This window comes from Protopterus annectens, chromosome 2.part0, assembly GCF_019279795.1.
Source record: "Protopterus annectens isolate FY-2018-M chromosome 2.part0, PAN1.0, whole genome shotgun sequence".
NCBI classification, from domain to species: domain Eukaryota; kingdom Metazoa; phylum Chordata; order Ceratodontiformes; family Protopteridae; genus Protopterus; species Protopterus annectens.
The window spans coordinates 1,054,191,863-1,054,213,786 of NC_056728.1; positions in this window are offsets into that span (position 1 = coordinate 1,054,191,863).

The window sequence follows — 21,924 nt, forward strand, 5'->3', positions numbered from 1 at the left end:
GTATGCAGTATGACAAATTTCCTTTGAGTTCTCTTACACTATTATATTAATACATTCCTTATGTTTCAAACATATAATCCATCTGTCTCTAGACCTTTGTTTCCCCTCCCATTTATGTTCTTCCTCTTGCCTGATTTACTCCGTTAGTGGCTCCACCTCCTGAATAGTTGGTCTCTCACTCTTCTGCCATTTTCTAGTTATTATCTTTTTTGCAATCAAGCATATTATCCAAAGCATCTCAGTCTGTTGTCTTGTACTGCATGCTCTGTTGTGCCAAGATGGAAAAAGCTTTCTGTTAGCAGCATTTCTCCCCATGTTACTTTACCCATCAATGCACCTATGTCATTTTTAAATTAGGTCAGTTCCCTACAGCTCCAAATACTATGCATCCCACCTTCCCTATCCTACACCTTCCTATGTTGTGGGAAACGTCTTTACATTAGGAGGGTAGCCTAATGGCTAAGGTGTTTGCCTTACAGACACAAAGTGCAGGGTTTGAGTCTCACAAGGGGTAATTGGTTAGGCTTAAAATGGCTCACAAGGGCAGTTAGCCTAGTACTAACCTATGAACCTATATTCATATTCATTCCCAACCACGCTATCTATTCACCTCATAAAGGTTACAGTAAGGGTACTGATAATGTACACTTTGTAGTAACTTTTATTAATCTGACCTTGCGTCTTTAAGTGAGTCAGCTATATAAGTCTGATATTGAATAATGGATGCCAGATTTCTGGCCAGGATGAGAAGGACTTAACATCTTTAAGCTAGCATTTGCTTGCTGTTAGAGAGAACAGACTACAACTTAGTGACAAGCTGCTCCCCCAATCCCCGAGGGTGGTAGCTCAATCAGGGACAGTAGTACTAGTTGGACATTGGGAAACGTTGTGTGTCATATTAATACATATAGCAGCATGTCTGTATGATCTGGAAATTAATGCACATTCAAGCCCCAGGGAAATGAAGGTCCCAAAATGAGAACAAATTAATACAAGTCTTTCTTGGTGGATATGTACTTTGCAGATTAATTTGATGGTAGACAAACAGCAGCAAGTTGAGAATGTAACATCACCCCTAAGGGTCCAATATGGAGTGAGAAAGGGTTTCTGTCTTGGTAGTATGGTGCTCTTTGGGGTCTGTTGTAGATTGCCAAGATCCAACATAACCCCCTAAATAAGGAAAATATAATATGTACATAACTTTGAACACTGGTTAATTAGAAGACCTTACAACTTTAGTAAAGCTGAATATTTCTGACTTAAAAATGCAATAAAGACAACAGAAACACCTTACTTTATGTGTTTTGAATTACTATCTCACTGACTTCATCTACTCATAACCCATACATTTTCTTTGCTGTCCATTCATTTCAACTCCTACAAATAGAGCTTTGGGTCCTAAAATGTCATACTGCTAGATTTTTGTTTTATTGTGTCCTGCCTGCTCTTCCATTGCGTACTTTACTTTATGTCAAGCTGGCTGCAGTGAAATACTTGAATTCCTTTTTTTTTTTTTTTATTATTTTTTTTTAACTTTGTTGGCTTATTGACAGTGCTTTTTCAGTGTGGGACTCAAAACCTCTGTTGCTCGTTTTACATTGTATATAAATTGAAAATGAATAACTAAACTCAGAGCTACAGGATCAAGACCATTAATAACTCTTTCCTTTTATCTGCTGTGTTTCTTTCCAACAAAAGCACCAAAGGTTTTGCCAGTGTGTTCTGCCAGGCAAGCAAAATATGGCTGTTTACAGCCTATTTACATTACATTATTCTCTAGAAAAAATGTGAAGCTGTTATTGGTTTCTAATCCTTTCTCCACTTCCCCACTCAGGTATCAGAGCACCTCATAAATGTAATAATAGTTTTTGGCCCTAAGCCAACAGTTTTGCAACTTAATAAATGATTTCCACTTGTTTACACTTATTGTGTCAAATTCATTGGACATGTTTGGAAGCAAGTGTAAGTAAGAAAATAATATTTGTAGTTGGATATAACCTCCTTACCATATACAATATCATATTATACCATGACCCCCCATTAATATTCCAAAATGTGCATGCTGATTGGTCAGCGTGCACGTTGCAAATCGACTTATACTAATGGAAAAAGGTCCGGTCGCCCGGACTTTTTCCGTTAGTATAAGTCTTTTTTAAAACACTGTCTCGCTATGTTAAAGGAGTTTAGCATAGAACGACAGGTTTAAAAAAAGCAACGGAGATCTCCGTTGCTTTTTTTAAAGCTGTCTCACTATGTTAAACTCCTTTAACATAGTGAGACAGTGTGTAAAAAGCAATGGAGATCTTGCTTTCTCCATTGCTTTTTTTTTAAAGCTGTCTCGCTATGTTAAACCCATTTAACATAGCGAAACAGTTTATAAAAAGCAACGGAGATCTTGCTTTCTCCATTGCTTTTGCCCACAGCTCTGATGTACTGCGTAGGCATACGCATGCGCAGTACATCAGAACTGCCGCAGAATACCAGACAGCTGCGGAAGGGCAGCAAGGAGGCTTCGCCCTCGTGACCAAACCATGCCAACCATGGGTAAATCCAGCATTACCCACACCCAGGCGTGGGTTATTGCTATATTATATGATTTTTGATGGACAATGTAAATGTGTGTGTTGTCTTTTGTATTTATTTTGCTGATAAAGAAAAAATGAATTGTTCTCATACCTGAAAGTCCTTGACATGACACCATGAAAGATTGAATCCACAATGTCTCACTACCTAAACTGAGGTCTAGGCTACTTCCATGCTAAATGCATCTATAGTAGTTTTTACTTCCTTGAAAGACAAGTTATCAATTAGTTCTTGTAGGTATAATGCCTCACACTGAAAATTAACACATGAGATGAAGTAACACTGAAACAATAATGCAAGTAAGAAGTTGGTTTGCTAAAGCTGTCATTTTTTTTTTATCCATAGTGCTTAGCATATGTATGTAAATCATTGCCTAATACCTACTATGACATTTTGTGGACATGTTTATGGAGAAAAACTAAGCAAATGGTGAACCTAAAAATTGAACAGCATATTATAATCTTCATTTTTTGCAAAATCACTTGAAGCTTTAAACAGGAGGAGTTTAATAGGAAATGCAATTAATTGCACATCAAAGGTAGCCAATAGATTTTAAATGGTAAATTTTGAAACCTGTTCTTACTGACATGCTGTTTATGTCCATGAGATCCTGAATAAAATATTCTGCATAAAATTTAAGATATTACATTGTCACATTCATATTCTTGAAAGCTACGAGTAACAAACTCAATTGCATTCTTTGGTCATCTACTGTGGAATAAAAATGTTATACTCATTATTAATTAGATTATGTTTTAATTCTAACAAGGCTTATTTATTTATTTATTTATTTTATTTTACATTTGTTTACCGGGATAGCCCGACTGGATATATGTCCATTTTCAGCAAAGGCCCAGGGAGAAAAGCTCCAAATAGACAAAATTACATAGATAGCATTAGAAAGTATAAAACAAAGTATAAAACAAGTGATTATGTACAATGGTTAGTGGTGTTTCCTAATAGGGACTCACAATCCACATGGTCAGACACAGTTAAAGGCAAGAGAATGCAGACTGTGACGGAAGTTAATGTTTTTGAATATCAATACAAATTTTACTATACTGACTATTATGCTGTGCATTCACTATAACTTCATTAAAAAAATGTGTTATTGAAAATATTGGTTGTATTAATATGATATCTTGGAGCTTTTCTCCCTTGGCCTCCGCTGAGAAAGGGCTCCTGTGCCCAATGAGACTTTCCCAGTAAACAATGTCAATAAATAAGTAAACAAACAAATAAATACATTCTAACCTCTACTAAAAATGTAGTCATAAAAGTATATGGGACAGATTGTCAGTTGATGGTTCAATATGTTTTATTTTCACATCATAAAGATATGTAGCAAGTAATCTGATATTCCTTGTCCTGTATGCAAAGGGTAAGTGGGTATATGTATATGCCCTGAGATGAGTTGGCAAGCTTTCAAGGCAAGCTTCTGTGCCAAGTATCCAATGAATGCTAAAAGAAGGTCTGACTCTCCCATTACCCTGTATTGGATTAACTGGATAAATGAAAAATGAATGAATGGTTGTATGAATGAATGAATGAATGAATGAATGAATAACATACTCCTCTAAAGGCAGAGATTTCAGTTTTCACAAAAGAAATAGTACTTGAAGAAATTCAACATTTTTTTCATCAGTGAATTGTGCCCCTACTTCTAGCAACAGTATGTAGACAGCTTGATATTGCTGTGTATTACAACAATATAACTTGCAGCAAATGTATCATACCTTCTGCTTAACTTTGGCATTGATTCACCAAACTATTGTAGTTGTACAAGTAGTTTGCAACAAAGCAGAATCTTTTTACACTTAGTATCCTAGCTGGTTCACAAACATGATTTAGAAAAAGACAACGGATGTGCTGAGCTACAGTTCTTGCTCATCTATGCCTCTCTGTAGCATCTAGAGGTTTCTGAAGAACAACAGCACTTTTCACTACAGCGTGCATGATAGAGCAAAGCACTGGGATGCTACAGCTGCTGTCTGTAACTGCACTGAGTTTGGAGATGTAGGGTGCTATTCACAGTCCGGTACTTAGCATTTAAATAGTGGTGATCTGCAAAGAACAGTGCTACAAGGTTATGCAAATCCAGAGTTTCAGGATGACTACAGAAATACAGGGGACTTTTTGTTAACATGTCCAGTATTGCAAATGTGTAACATGATTAACACATAAGTGATAGACGGACAGGTACTATACAGTTAAGGGGCTTTACACATATGAGTATGAGTTCCAGTTCATAGATATGAATCTATATTGGACTCATTTGCATACAAAGAGTGTAAATAGCCCTGAATTTATGCCAGGAAGCAGCAGTTTTCAGTCAGAATATGGAGATGTGAGGGGAGCTTAGTTGGTGTTTCTGAAGGATCATGGGGAAATGTTTCATTTTAGTGCTTGTGCATACTAGGGCATGTTACTGAAGGGGTTGCTTGGGTGAATGGTTCATTTCAGTGCTTGTGCATACTAGGGCATGTTACTGAAGGGGTCGCTTGGGTGAATGTTTCATTTCAGTGCTTCTGCATACTAGAAAATGTATTGAAGGGATTGCTGGGGAAATATTTCAGAGAATCGCTTGTGCATACATGGTCAGACTGTTGAAGTGATTACTGGGCAAAATAATTTATTGTGTCATTTTAGTGCTCGTGCATACTTAATACAAACTAATTAAGGGGTTGCTAGGGGAAATAATTAATTTGTGTGTCAGGGAAGTGCTTCTGCATACTTGGACAAACAAGTTTAAGGATCGCAACTCCAACAGTAAAGGGGAAGCACTGCATTTAACAGTTGATATGTGGACCGTAGGAATGCTGGACTATGAATTGCAAAACTGCCTCATTATCATACTACGCTTTATAACATTTCTCATTTGCATCTCATTATTTTTCAGGCCTTGCTCATAAGTGTAAATGGCCTCTATGAATTTCGCCTTTCCTATGCTCATTTGTAATCATCAATACGTTAATAGAATTATGTTCATAGATTAGTACTAAGCTAAGTGCCCTTGTGAGCCATTTTAAGCCTAGCCAATTATCCTTTGTGAGACTCAAACCCTGCACCTTGTATTTGTAAGGCAAATACCTTAACCATTAGGCCCCCTTCCCAGTAATACCCTTATTGCATTTGCACAAGCCACTATGAATAATTTTCCTGGTTTTGTAAATCATTCTTTTATTATTATTATTTTCACTCTTATAAAACTGCACTTTAGTGAACTATCCTCTTTATATTTGTCAGCCAATCCTTCAGCATTCTCAGTGCTATATAATTGTAAGCAAAGGATCATAATATATAAATTGCAAAACTGTTGTATGTTAAGCATGTTTTAAGAATCTTAAGCATGCAACAATCCTGAAAGAACTGGCATTCAATTCAAAAAAAGAGCAAATTGCACAGTTCATACTCATCTGCCTCACACAGTGTCAGTGGCTCAACCGATAGTATGCTGTGAGGTTTGAAAAAGTGGGGGTTCAGGTCTTTTTAATTTTTTCTCCATTATTGACACTGTAGCACAGATAGGGTGCTAAACTCATGAGGTGGTGTCATTTGGATAACCTAATAAACACAGTTTCAATCTGCCTGTACTGGTAATAGCACAGGTGGTGGTTAAAATCTCCCAGAACTCTTGCTGAAAAGATTAATGATTACTTTATTTACAATCATTCATTATAAAAACCACTAAATAAATAATGAACATTAACAGAATGATTCCCTGATATTCTGAGTAAACTTGTATTCCTGTGGAATTCTTGGTCCTCTGCCTCACCATTCAAATTTCCTCTTTTCATTTTTTCAGTAGCGTTCCTGTTTGGGAGTATAAGATTTTTTTATTCAAAAATAAATGTCTTGGGAGAAATGTTCTTTTTATTATTTTAATTTTGCATAAGAGAGATGATAGATAGAAAACTAATTTTTAACAATCTTTCTTTATAATATTTTATGATTTCTTCACTGTCAGACTTACAGGACTCATGTAAAATCATCAGCTCCAAAATCTTAATTTGCTAACTTTTACTACTTTCCCTTACATTAAAATATCATGGGCCAGATTCATGAATGGCTAATTTCTGCACTGCTATTGTGTGCACTGCTTTGTATTCATTAAATGGCCCTACATGTTGTATAAAGCCGCCAAACAAAGTTAAACAGCAGAGTATGCTAATTAAAGCATAACTAGCTGAATTACATGCTAATGGACCAATCCAAAATGGAGAAGCCATGCCAGAAGACTATAAAGTAATTTTGTAGAGATGGCATAGCCCTTTGCTATGAACACCAAACCTACTGGAATACAGCTATCATCACACTTAGAAGAAAAAGCAATTGCATGGGCTGCTGTTGCTCTCTTGCATATATATGTGCAACAAGCTCAAATCTATGCTACTGATAGACCTTGTTCAAGGAGAAGAGGGGGGTTCAGACCTCATTTAACATATTATGGACTGCATGATATTGAAATAGTAGAGTGATACAGGGTTGATAGGGAAATGCTTCAGGAAATCTCTGACCTCTCCCACCCCCACCTCAGACCCAGGGGAAATCAAGGAGAGCCTGTAATACTGGAAGCCAAGCTATCTGTAGCATTAAAGTATTAGCTACTGGCACATTTCAGAGGTCCATAAGGGTTATATTAGGGGTGTCACAGGCCTCAGCTTCCAAATTATTTCACCCAATGTCTCAATGCTGTGCCAGAATAAGCAGGGTAGTACATCTATTTTCCACAAACACCAAGAAGAGAGAGCAAGAACAATGTAGGAATTCTATGCTGTAGCACACTTCCCTGAAGTTTTGGGGGCCACACACTGCACTCACATAGAAATAAAAGCCCCTCCTGGAGACCATGGAAGGACATACATCAACAGGGAGGAAGTCCACTCAGTCAACTGCCAGGTTGTTTGTAATGCCCAAGGTCTGTGCAGGCGACCTAGGCAATTATCATGACTCACACATATGGCACACCTTGTGACTTCACACAAGGTCTGCTAGAGGTGATGTTATCTTAAGGAAGCAGGTGCAACAGGGACAGCAAGGGCCAGGACCACACATTCCTGAATGACAGGCAGGGCTAGCACCTCCAGCACAAACAGATGAGGATTCTAAGGGAGAGAGAGAACCTCCAGCTGCAGAGGTAGTCAGCAGATGTAGGCACACACAGTATACCCTTGCCTTGGCTAACAGGCAAATGATAGCACACACTCACCAGCAACAGAATACACATAGAAACCTAAGCACATACAAATATTACAAGTGATGCCATATGAAGTCCACAAACTTTACATACCACAAGGTGGGGGCAGTAGGCCAAAGATGACACCAAAGCAGTGTGTGCCTGTGTGTATGAAACACTGAACATTTAGTAAAGTATACAATATCTCAGGTCACTCACAGGAGATATATCTCAATCAACATTAAGGTTTTCTTAGCTTGCATGTGTGCGACTTGGTATGGGCAGTTCTTGTGATGTGTGTGTGTGTGTGTGTGTGTGTGTGTGTGTGTGTGTGTGTGTGTGTGTGTGTGTGTGTGTGTGTGTGTGTGTGTGTATGTGTTTGTATGTATAGCTGCATAAAAACAATCAGGCTCTGTGGTAGCACTGCATCCTGCCATGCTGGGCAAATGTGAACCATGCATGTTAGACTTGTCAGTTCAGTGTCATTGCTCCCAACCATGTGAACTGCCTCTTCCAGGAGTTGCACTAATACTTTTACATCCCCAGTTCGATGCAGGGGTGCTACATGAACATGAGAAATGTCTGCTGGGTGAGATCTCTTGCATCCAGGTCCATGACCCCATGGCCTGCCATGTCTGGGTGTGGACACCTCAAACACTGATGGAGCAGTGGAAGTAGTGGCATTATAAGAGCTAACCAGAGGATGTTGCAGCTGTGTGGACACATGGATGTTGGCCCTCCCCATCAGACTTTCTGTCCCAGGCACTGCGTGATCCAGTGTGTCACTCATCCTATCCAATGAGTCACACACATGGCTGAGGTATTTATACACATCAGAATGTGCCACATTTAGGGCTCACACATTCTCTTCAGAGCCCCTTGTGGAACATGCCTGTGTCTCATGATGGCCCTATACATGCATATGGTGGCATATAATTACACAACAGCATCAGGACAAGGGTGGATTGTAGGGCTCCTCTAAGCACCTATAGCAACCCTCCTGTGTTGTGCCATGCCCTCACAATAGCTACAAGCAGACTCAAAAAGTTCTGCAGCTGGAGTGACCACACTACCCTGATCAACCGAGTCACTATAACCTGTCCTGTGTCTGAGACCTAAGTGGAATGGGTATGTGTAGGCATACTGACTGCATCTGAAATGAGACCAGTGGATGTGTGAGCCACAACCTCAGTGTCAAACTGAAACTCTACAACTTCTGACTGTGCCTGTATATCACCACCATCATCATCAGAAGCTATTGATACTCTGACATCACGTGGTATGAGTTCTACATTGCCACTGTCAGGATTACATGTGATAATAATGAATAAACACAAGAAGGAGAGAAATTGTGACTGGAAATGACCCAAACTGTGTTGTAAACACTCACGTTAAACAATTTCAGATGTTAAAACAAAACAATACTTGTTACTTTCTTCTCAGATTTATATCTAAGTAATGGTTATTACTAATAAAAGAAAATTTGTGCTTACTGTGGTGATGTGAGTTATTGCCAGCTATTCCAGGAGAAGTAGGGCGGTGGATGTGTAACATATGCCAGCATAGCTAGCTGGAGTTTTGTAATGAATTATATGTCATTTCTATATCAAACTGATTTGTATGGGTGCTTGTGTTGAAAATATAGTTGTAAAGCTGCTTGTGTTAAAAATGTACCAACAATGGGTCCTGCTGGACAGAAAAGAAATACACCTGTATGCCAGACTGTATTGTAAATGTTGAAATGGATATATTGTAACAGAGGATACTGGAAGACAAGAGGTTAATCTCAGTCCAGCTAACTTTGAAAAATAGTCTGAAATTAAATTACCTGGTTTAGGCCATAAAGATTGTAACTTACAGTTCTGATTGCAGCCAGAGATAAAATGTCTGTGAAAACCAGGAGTAGGAATCCTACTGCATTGTCATTAGAGGTGAACTAATTGTTACCATGAAAGGGTGGAAGCTTTTAAAATGGTTTTATAGCTTCCAGATGCTATAACACATCTTAGCAAAGTTCTGGTTCAGTTTCTAGTAAAGGAGGTAGTGTGGGAACCAGAGTGAGATGAATAGATTTATGCGATGTCATTCTATAATTCATCACTGAAATGGTTTCTTAATACTAGATGACACAGAAATCTCAGAGCAGTCTGTTTGTGAAACCTCACAAGAAGGAAATCCACTCACCTAGTTCATCCTGCCTTGCTCAAGTAAGAGAACTAGGGAACAGGAATTCTTTAATCAGTCAGGAAAATATAGTGAAATTAGCTAAGTATTGTTTTTCTGTATCTGTGTGAACCTTTCCATCTGTGTTATTTTTAATATTTCCTTTGATTAAAACTCTGGTGTTTATTGCAAATAGAAATTTAGTACATTCATGTTCTTTTATTATTTATTAAATATATTTAAAATTTTCATTGTGACCGGTCTTTTAGAAAAAAAAATTCATATTTGAGAGTACTTATATTTATTTGGTGTCACTGTGACCACTCCTGAAAGCCTTGCTGCATTGGTCAAATACTACCATTTGTATTAGTATTGATATTACTCAGTACAACCGGGTATACTTGTAAGAGCCTTTGAGTAGCTGGCTTTAGAGTGTTCTGGTGGCAGTATCTACCTTATAGTCTGGGCAGAGGGGTCATAGCTGGTAAATATGTGGTAGCCTTTCCCAGGTGTGTGTGCATGCGTGTGTGTGTGTGTTTGTGTGTGTGTGTGTGTGTGTGTGTGTGTGTGTGAGTGTGTGTGTGTGTGTGTGTGTGTGTGTGTGTGTGTGTGTGTGTGTGTGTGTGTGTGTGTGTGTGTGTGAAAATCAAATCTCAAAGAGTGTGTGTGTCAACTATGGAGCAGGGACACAGAGCAATGGTTTCACAGAGAGGGTGGTAGAGGACTTAGCTTAGAACACTCAGCTGAGGACTCAACTATACAGCTGTGGTCAGTGTAAAGTTTTATTTGGGGCCTGGTGAGAGAGAGGGAAGCCCATCCCCAGGATGGGAGTGTTTCCCTGTGTGCTCTTAAGGGAAATTGTGCTTGGTGCAGAGAGCTACATCTGGAAATACTGTGTAAATCTATTTTTGCTTCAAGTGACTGTCCCTCACTAGTGTCAGTGGTGAGGATTGAAGCTCCTTGATTACTGGTCCAGAGGAGGGATATCACACTTATATCTGCAGGTGGTCTTTCATATGGTAATTCTGATCTAACCTGGATAAAGGGGAACAAAGTGGAAAGAAGGCTAATAAGCATCACAATGCAAATGACACAAGAACAAGAGAATAATGTTCTGCCTTTCTTCTCCTATCTTCCCCTTAAGAAATATCTCTATCTCAGAATCAATTGGACTGACCATCCCCCCAACACAATCTAAATTTGGACTTTTCTCTCTTGTAAGGCACACATTTTGATGTTTTCAGATGTAGAAGCAGTAAAACATAAAGACATAAAGATGTCTAGAATGGTAGTACATGCCACACACACACACACACACACACACACACACACACACACACACACATATATATATGTGTGTGTGTGTGTGTGTGTGTGTGTGTGTGTGTGTGTGTGTGTGTGTGTGTGTGTGTGTGTGTGTGTATAGCATTCCTGGGATTTCTTTCTTTTTTGGGACCCACTTGACCTGTTGTCTACATCAGCACCAACATCAAGGAGTCTGTGTGAACCCTCTTCTGAGCTGGGTGGATCTCTGACAGTAGACAGGAAGTTCTCATTTTCAGTAAATGGTGGCTCCATTGCAAGACCCCCCCCCCCCCGTAGCCAACTTTTCTCTTGCTTCCACAACTGCCCTATGCTTTTCATGGCCAACATATCACCTCTGCCACTGTCAAGCAGGAAAGATCCATGGCGGTATAATGCTTCAATAATGACCTTGTTCTCTGCATCACTAAATGGTGGCTTTTGTGGAACAGATGGTCTGGGTGCCATAATACTGCCTGACATGAAACAGAAAAAAAAACATTTGTAGCACATGCAGAAAGCATTCTCTTCCAACCAAATAAGTGCACCCATCCTCAACACAAAAAAATAGAACACACAATGCTCATTTCAGACTACATATAAGCTAAAAGAACCCTCCCAATTAAAAAACAAACATTAATACATTGGCATTGCATCATTTCTATTAACATGTCTGTATGATGACAACAGTTCTGTAAATGTCTGCTTGATAACAGGATTATGAAATACTAGGCAAAATTTCAGAGTCCAACTGCCCAATTTCTATTTCCACTGTTATGGAGGTTGCCACAGGCCACCTGAGATGCTTACCATCTCAGTTAGTTACACATGCACAATCCCTTTAAGTTGATGGCAAACACAATATAGTTGTCTACAGTATCTGGTGAAATTCCATTAGCAAATGATAACATAATACTTTGACTTCACCATACTTACTTGGACAGCACAGCAAGAACTGACAAATGTGCAGTATGCTAGCAGTGATTTTTTTTAAAAATTGCATACATATCAAAATTCCTTTTTCTATTGCATATTGAAATGCATTCAAAATATGAACATGAAAGCAGTTTATGAAGAGGGCAAAATACCTTATGAAATAGTATAGTAATTTGTAGAACAATCTCCTTAAAGTAACTAGCAGTAATGGTCTGTCTGTATCCAGCCTCCCTCCTTCCACTTCCATAGCTACACCATTAACTTTATATAGTGCAGATTCAGTGCTCTGAGCACTGCGAAGATGAAAATGAGATATGAAATCATTAGCATTCCTGAATACAAAAAAAAAATCACTTGGTGTAGGTGATGTAAACATTGTGTAAGTAGATGCATGATTGCATGAACGTTCCCTAGGATTACATGGAGTAGCAATGAGGATTGCTAGCCGCTAATGGCTTGCAAGTGTTGCTGATTGCAATGTCTACAATAACAAGCAATGCTGAAGTGACTCTTCTCTTTGAAGTGTTTGTACCAGAGTAGAGTTCACATAAAAAGTGTAAGCACTTAAGAGTTATGACAACCTTAACAAGATTGATATCCTTGTCGTAAGAGCACACTGTGCATCCTCTGCTTAAAATGTGTCTGAAATGCTCATCAACTATATTACAGCTAGAAACAGAAATGCAAATAAATGGCCATGACATTCCCTTTTAGTAGTTAAGCTAACAGGAGGTGAAGATGCTCAGAAAATAAAGAGAAGAAGTAGCTGGCAGTGTTGGCAATCTGACATTAATATGGTGTGGGTTGTTATTAGCGTCAAGTATTTGTCAATATCCCATTGATCTAGACATGTTCAAGCAAATGAGAAACGGACATTTTCTGGTCTTGTGCTGGTGGCAAAGAGTGCTGTCTGGCGCAGTTCATGCATACTTTCTGAGCATATGATCAGGCTGTACCACACATAGATCTGGGAAACTTCGCAAACCTATCATTCATTATCATTATCCTGTATTTGTTACTAATGACAGTTGTCTATTTTGTATTTTTTTGTGATCTTCATTTGCACTCATCTTGACAAAGTGCACTCTTGGATGGCAGCATTTTGAAGCAGTGAATGACAGTCCACTGCCCAAGGTACAAACTGAGAAATTTAACTTGTCTTGCCATCAGTAGTGTATTTCACAGTGGCTCAGGTGCACTTTGCTACAGCACTCTGAACAGTAGTAAGAAAAGCAATTCTACATTAAATCTAAGTATCGTAGCACATGGGTTCAATGAAGGGATTTTAAAGAAACAGGAAAGAGGATGCAGTGTTTGAAGCCACATGCTGCTTGGAAGGTGTGCAGGAGATGTGGAAATGCAGCATGTGTTTTGTTGTGTGGAATATAAATTGTTGTTTAGATTTATTTTTGCCTGCATAATTTTAGCACTGCTTAGCAGAGCACAAACAGGAATCACAGGTGAAGGAAAGTGAACAGTTCTGTTTCTGTAATTTCCATTAGTGTAAATAGATTTGTCAACATTGTACACTAGTATTAATGAGTAAGTGATGGGCACATGATGTATACCTCATTCTGTGGCAGATGCTATAAATGCAGTGAATTTGGCACCTTTACAAAGTTGTTCTGGGTTTCAAATCCATAATGTGCGAAGGGAATCAGAAATGATTACTGCAGTATTATGACTTAATTTCATTAGAACTTCATATGTTTTTCTGTTTCTTTTTCCTCCTTAATGCATTTGCTTGCTGCTGAGTCAAGTTTACCTGTTTAAGGAAAAAAGTGAAACATTTTATTTGGGCACCTTTCTGTAGTGCAAAGAGGCTTAGCAGCAATGCACGGACGTCAGCAATCTGGACAGTACTGAGTGGAGAACTTCCACCTGCTGTGCAACTGTCTCTGTAGCCCAAGGTATAAGTGCACTGACTTCAGAGATAAAACACAAGCGATCCAGAGTTTAAATCCATGTAACACTTATTTTACAATGTGTATCAGAATGCATTTTCCAATAACACTTTGATTAGGAAGATAACACTACATACAAATGGCTATCATAATTATGTTTATTACAAAACGTCTCATTAGTGCTTTGATAAATTACTTTTTCTAAGTAGCATGTTATTACTGCTTTAGTTATGAAACATAGCTGAATGTTTCAGAAGGATAATTTTGATAATGGAATAAACATGCACTTGCGCATCTGTGATGGGCAGAATACCTAAGTTAAAATCATCTTGCCTCCTTACATAGTTCAATTGTGTTTAGGACAGTATGTGTAGTGAGGTATGCATATATGTATCCTACCACAACCTGTATTAATCAGCTCATGAAAGTCTATTCATCTGCCATACATTTACAAATAGTAATGCTGCATCTTTCATGAGAATGCATTTCACAGGACTTCCTAAAGTCTCACACATACAGGCCTATGTGGAGTAAATTTCCATTTATACTGAATTCAGTTTATCTCTAATGAACATGGTTGAACAGGAGTTCTCCTATAGCACTGACAAATAATCACATTGATTAAAAGTATGCATTATTTCTTCCCCTAGTTTTGTCCCCATATTGGTTAAGTAACCTTTTATAGTGTGTAATTCCAGATAATTATGTGCTAAGTCATCCTATTTAATGTCCAAATCACAAGGAAAAACAAGTCAGGCCATTGAGGCTGTCAGTGTTGACCATCTGAAAAAGTTTGAGTATACTGAGCATCACACATGGCAAATCTCCCTGTCATGTTTCACACCTTCTTTACTGCTTAATAAAATACCTTCTGCTTTGTTTACAAATGCCTCTCTGTAATTACTATTTGCACAAATGCAGTTGGCATGATTGTGTGTTTTTGCACACTAGCCAGTAAATGTGAAATTGGAATTTGGCGCCAGTTCAGACTTACAGTTGCTGCTTGACTTCTGCAGGCATGGCTGGTGCACGAGATGATGGTGCTGAATTAAGAGCACAAAGATAGGGTGTTGAAGAGTCCAGGATATTTATGACACTCCTTCTGAAGTGCTACAGCATTAGGCTGCTGCAGGGGGACTATAATGGGTCTGAGTATAAGACTCAAACTTTGAATAGATTAGACAAGGCTGTCTTTAGTGCAACTGACATTCCACTGGAGAGAATTGCTGTCACCACTATAGTGACCTGAAACGGTACAAGAAGGACCTCCTTAGTCGATGGAAGGATGAGTTTAGGACTGCTGACTTCCCTCAGTTGTGTAAGTGCTCTGACCTGTCAGTACTAAATGCTATGGAATGCAGGACACAGCCAACATTGTTTTTCAATGTGCCTTCAAGTCCCTTCTCTTCTTCTCCTCCTTTGTTGTACAGCTGCTCAAGACACTGCAGTAAATTGTGAGGTGCACCAAGAGAGGTTAAATCACTTCACAGAGGCAAGGGGTACATATGCATCAGGTCTTACTATAAGCCTAAGAAATATTGTACTTGTGTGGAATATGTCCATACTGGAAGAGTTGTATCTCTGATATAGCAGTGAAATGGTAAAACAGAGTAAGACCTTTCCATCATACCACCATGTGACAAAGGTGTAGAGACTGGATAATCATAACTTTTTCTTTTATGAAATGACAGTCATGTGACATGCTATGGATCTAATTCCTACTCTTTTTTGTCTCACCCCAATCCTTTCTCTCTCATTCTTTGGGGGGGGGGGTGGTATTTGGCTTAAAAATGTTCTGTTGTCATACATTTCTGCTTTCAAAAACTAACATGCAGCGCAGAGAGGTAAACTGACCATTGCGTACTGGCCAACCATCCCTCCACAGGCTGCAGTACTGACACCCAGAACTTCAGGGTCACAAGCTGTCAGTGCTACCTCCAAAACTCCTGCCCTACCTGCCCCATCTATATAAAGTAGCTCTGCCCTGGCAGCTGGTGTACTGCTACCCTCCAGGAGTAGTAGTAGTGGAGGTGGTGATTTTGTCACATGAGATGAGCTGACAGGGCTGGTGGAGAGTATAATGGAAAGGCGCCTTGATGCCCAAATTGGCCATGTCAAGGTGGTGCTTTATCACATTGCCAAGATGATGCCACATTGAACACTGACATAGGAAACTGAGACTGTGATGACAGTTTTGAGAGTGAGGATTAAATTTTCACTATTCTCAGACTGGACGTGGGTGTGCCTCTGATGTCCCTACCTATACCCAATCATGGTGTCCCTCAACCATCTGTGTCCATCATCATTCTTGTCTGTTTTCTTTGTCCTGTATGTCTTTTCCTACTTCCTCAACCTAACCTTTTTATCTAAACATCACTTTCCTAAACACCTTCTTCAACATTCCATTCTCTTTGAAAGTTAAAAAAGTAAAAAAAAATGGCACCTGTCCCACAAAAAAATAATGACCCATACATAGCTGTCCACTTCACCTATGTGTCTTCTTAACACTCTTGATTTGGTAGAATTGGCTGCACAATATTGTTCTGTTGCTGTCACCTACCCTTGGTATGGTGACTGTCCACATTTAAAAAATTCTGTGTACAGTTCTACATTTATGTTGTGAATAAGTGGATAGCTATGGTTCTCTCTCACTACCTTCCTGCAAATTCCTCTTTTCTTTCCCCATGTCTTCCCCTGTGCTTGCTCCCCCCAACCCATTTCATCACTTTTCTGTCAAGCACATTTTCACACATTTAATCTGGTCACAAAACAGAATCATACACAACACGTATAGCCAGAAATGACCCATAAGAAAGCATTCACTGTCCGTCTTCAGCCTTTGCACAAAGTTTGACATCACCCACTAATGCCAAGTAATGGTGAATAATTGTTTATGTCCTATGGCAAAATCTATTCAGTTGCTGCCATCTCCCACAGTAGTCCAGTCTTCCTCACACTAAGGTGCTTAAACATGCATTGTAATTGGAATACAGAGTAAAGAACAGCACAGTATACCCAAATAACTTGTGTTTTCCATTGAAGCATGTCTCATATTTCCTAGGTATAAAATATTATTTCAGTAACTATTACTCATGCAATTTGGACAGGTAACATATATGGCAAATGATCATTCCTAGGTATTCTTAAAGTCATGATAAAATGTTATTATAGTAATCACAGTCTGACTCTCTTTGGAAAATGATCTACATACTGGAATCAAACCCTGCTTCAACTCTTCTCTTTAATTTAAATTGGGGAGCTTACATTTTTGCCACAGAGAAAGCTAGGTGGATATGTAGATTTCCTCCACTAAGTACTGTCCAGAGTGCTGAAGGCCACACATCACAGCTAAGCCTGGTTGCTCTGTGAAAGGCAAACCAAATTTAAGTTTTTCAGTTTTTCCTTCAGAAGTAGGCCTGTTTGCTCGCAACATACTGTTAGGCAAATGGGGAAGGCAAGCATAACACTTTAATTTTGAATTGAGTTTTTGAGCTAACATAGAAAGGAATGCATGCAGATCAGATATCTTGTACATATAACAAGAATGACAATATTTGCTCTGTGATTCTTATTTTGCAAAGTTTGGCAGGAAGCATCAGTGAACACCAGTAAACACTTACTTCATACTCTGAGTTCAACATACCAAAGTATAATCTAGCATGCACTAACACTTTGCCAAAATCCACACAAATACATTTCTCCACATTGTGCTCTAGGAAGACATTTTGAACAGAAATAACTATTGTTAATGGATTATATTACTTCGTTACATGGAGATTTTTTAATGTACTCATGTGAAATGCAGTGACCTGTGTGCTTAACTGACCACTTTATTCTGGAAAGTTGGGTCTGCACTACAGCATTGACACTTACAAATGATATAAAACCACATACGGTGTTTAAGCACATAAATCATATTTTTTATCCATTCTGCATTGAAACATTAACTTGGTATTGGCAGCCCACATTCCCCATGCATGAGCACACGTCATTGCCAATATCAGTACCATTCATTAACATGCCATCATCATAACCTGATGATCCAAGAATGATTCATCGCCCATACTGTCTTTCACGTCTGTGTGTGTCTCATCTACACAACACAGGTAGGTAGGTACATATCACTCTCAGTTCTGCAATGTAAAATAATGACACAAGTCTGCAGTAGGTATGTGTTATTGATCATAACATTGCACTGACTCTGTCATATTAACAAATGTAGACTTGCACAAAAAATATCTTCTCTGACACAAAATAAGAAGCTAATACTATCTACACCGCACTGTCAGAGTTTGAAAGTCAGATTTCTGCAATGCTGCTTGTGTTAAGTACTCTGTCTTATAGATTGCATAAGTAGAGGTTCTAATCTCACAGCAGTCAACTTGTTTGTGTGCAAGGAGTTGGGCTGATATCATTTTAGTTACTGCAGGCCTTAATAAGGTAGTTGGCTCAAATTACTTTTGCACTGTAAGGTGAGTCTACATTAATCAGACCCTTTTGCCATCATCATCTTCTCTGCAACAATACACTGAAGTTATCCTCTATAAAGTGCACTCTGTCATTACAAACATCAGACCTCTGCATTGGTGCTTATGTTAATTACCCTGTCATGTAGCTTGCATAGCTTGATAGACAAGGGGCTCTAATCTTACGGCAGTCAACTTGTGTTTGCGTATGTGTGTATGGAGTTGTGTAAATATGACTTTAACTACTGGTGTTCTCAATAAAGTAGTAGCCAGGAAATACTTTTACACTGCAGGGTGAGTCTCCATCAATCTCAGACCCTTTTATAGGTTCATAGGTTCATAGATTAGTACTAAGCTAACTGCCCTTGTGAGCCATTTTAAGCCTAGTCATTTATCCTTTGTGAGACTCAAACCCTGCACCTTGTGTTTGCAAGGCAAATACCTTAACCATTAGGCCACCCTCCTCTTTGCAACACCACACTGATGCCATCCTCTATAAATTGCACAGTCCTGTAGACTGCATAGTTAGATAAGTAGGGGATTCTAAACTCACAGCAGTCGACTTGCCTGTATGTATGGAGTTGTAAAAATATGACCTCAACTACTACCTGTATCAGTAAAGTAGTAACCCAGAAATACTCTTACCCTTCTACCAACATCATCTTCTCTGCAACACCACTCAGATGTCATCCCATGTAAAGTGCACTATAAAAGCCAGATTTCTGAGGTGACACTTGCATTAATTAATGTTTTCTCTATATAGTATAACTACATAGGTAAGGTGTTTTAATCTCACAACAGTCAACTTGTATGTGTGTGATGGGGGTCCATAGCATCAAGCGAAAATTAATTCAATAGCTGTGCTCCTTTGTCTCCCACTCATGAAGAACATTTACATCATCAGATGAATCCCACATCTCCTTTTCCTTCTGTCCACAAATCCATGCAGTCTGCAACATATTTATGAGGTTATCATTTCAATAATGCACTCTCACACATTAAAGTCTGACCACTCCTGTGGCATGTGCATATAATACAGCTGTTTGTAGATTGTGTCAGTTTTACAGGCAGAGAGTTCAAATATAACAGTGAGACTCTCATGACCGTGTGTGTATGTTTGTGAGTGTTTAAATGTAAATGGATGCAGAAGTGTCTTGCACCTCTTAGTACTGACAACATTTAGAATCCCACATAGCTGTAGAAGTTATTTTTGCACAAAGCTGATGTCATCCTTTCCAAGATGCAGTGTGGTTCACATGCAGTCTGGCTTCTCCTGTGGCATGTGCATATAATACACCTGTGTGTAGATTGTTTCAGTACACAGGTAGGGAGTTTGAGTACAATGACTGTCATCTGTCATTGCATGTTTCTTCCTCATACTGTCCAGAACAGTTTGCCAGTACATATAACAGATATATCTATACAGTGTCCTTGTGCTGTGCAACCACTTTTTAGAGGAAACATTACGGCAATATACAATGGCGATGTCATCCATTGAAATGTGCAGTGTCACACCTGTAAAATAAATCTGTAGTTGCATTTGTGTTTCAGCAAATCTTTATTAGCCTGTAATGTTAGGTATATAGTTCAAATCTCAATGTCACTGCTTACAGTCAGTGTGCATGTTGTTAACAGAGTTGTCACCCACATGTATTATGTTCATGTGTATATATTGTTTCCTGTTACAATAGATTATTCTACAGTTCCTTTGGAAAAGATGTAGTGAATACTGATGCTGTCATTTGAATAGATTGTCATTCAATAACAGCTGTAGTGAGACACCTCCTTGGGACTGAGGACATGAAAAGATGTTATGTATGTCATTGCCTAAGTAAGGCATGTGTTCCAGTACCAGATTATATCCACAATGAACATAATTGCTGTTCTGCCATCACAGTGACAACAGCAGGGGGCTACAGGTGTGTTTGGGTATACCTAGAATCAGGCAATGCTGTTTGACATATAACATGTTTCTGTCTAAGTAATTACAGGGACACATATTCCTTGATTCCTACATATGAGGTAATGCTTTCACATAACCACACATATGACAATTGACGATGCATTTACATCATGGCACATTAATTGATTGCATTATGGTGCTGATTTTCTGAATGATTAGGCAAATGTTCCAAACCAGCATTGAGTGACTATAAGCATTTGTGTCCTAAGCTGTTCTACATGAAATATACCCTGTACCCCGATTATACTCTGTACGTATAGAGTGGCACAGGCCTTCCCTAGCTATTTTATTATTATTGGCAAATAAAATACAGGTGACTGAATGACCTCACATAAGTGGATTTCAACAGCTATGATAACAGTTCCACTGTAGCAAATGTGATTAATAGCCATATTGTTATTTGGAGGAGTCATATAGCTTGATGTTCAATTCTAACAAAGAGTTTCATGTTGTGAGAATGTACTGATGTCACTCAACAAATATTACATCACATCAGTCTTATCCCTTATATGTTGCACAAACACATATGAACATAGCGTTGGATTTCATGGCAGTAAATATTTGTACTGCCAATGTCATAGTGAAAATGCTACTTTGGCACATGCATTGAGTGCTGTGGTGTACACAAGTGTGCTCCATTTCTTAGGTGGTATCTGTACAGACATACAGAGAAACCTTCCTTGACCATGGTACATTGATATAGGACTGATCACAATTGCGTGCACATGAGCATACTCTTTTAATTGCCATTGGTCTGTCATGTTGATATGACATTCATTATCATGGTCCTTTCTTAATTCACACATTAATTTAATCTGTTTGTCACAATACCCATTCCTACCTCCTGTGGCAGATGCCGACAATACATAGCTCCATGGAATACATTGCATCATAGTGTGGGGTTTGCATCTTATCAGTCGGCAAAATAACTATTTCAGGCAAGAGTGCCTTATGTAAGGGTATTATGTATATCACAGTCTGCTCACCATGTTTGTAATGCCGCACACACCTACATATGGGATGCATAATCAGTAGAATATTGAGTTGCATAATTCCCTTCAAGGATGATCGTCCTTGTGCATATGTTAGGCCTATTTCTATGGTGTATGCAGTTAATACACAGATTTGTGTTGACATTGATGGGATGGGTTCGATTTTTGCGAAAGGAGATTGTGGCTTTTGAGCCGTTCCTATTTCCCAACATATTATGTTGACAAAATGCATACTTTGCAAATATCCTATAATGTATGTACTATCCTTGCAAACTGTCATCTCAACTCAGTTTGTCAATGACATTCATATATCATGTAATTCCTCTCTGTTACAATGTGAATTCATGCAACTTTCACCTCCTATAATATCATGTCTGCTTTTGTTTACCTACATTTGTTCAGGAAGTGTGGCCACCATTAATTATTATGACACACGTAT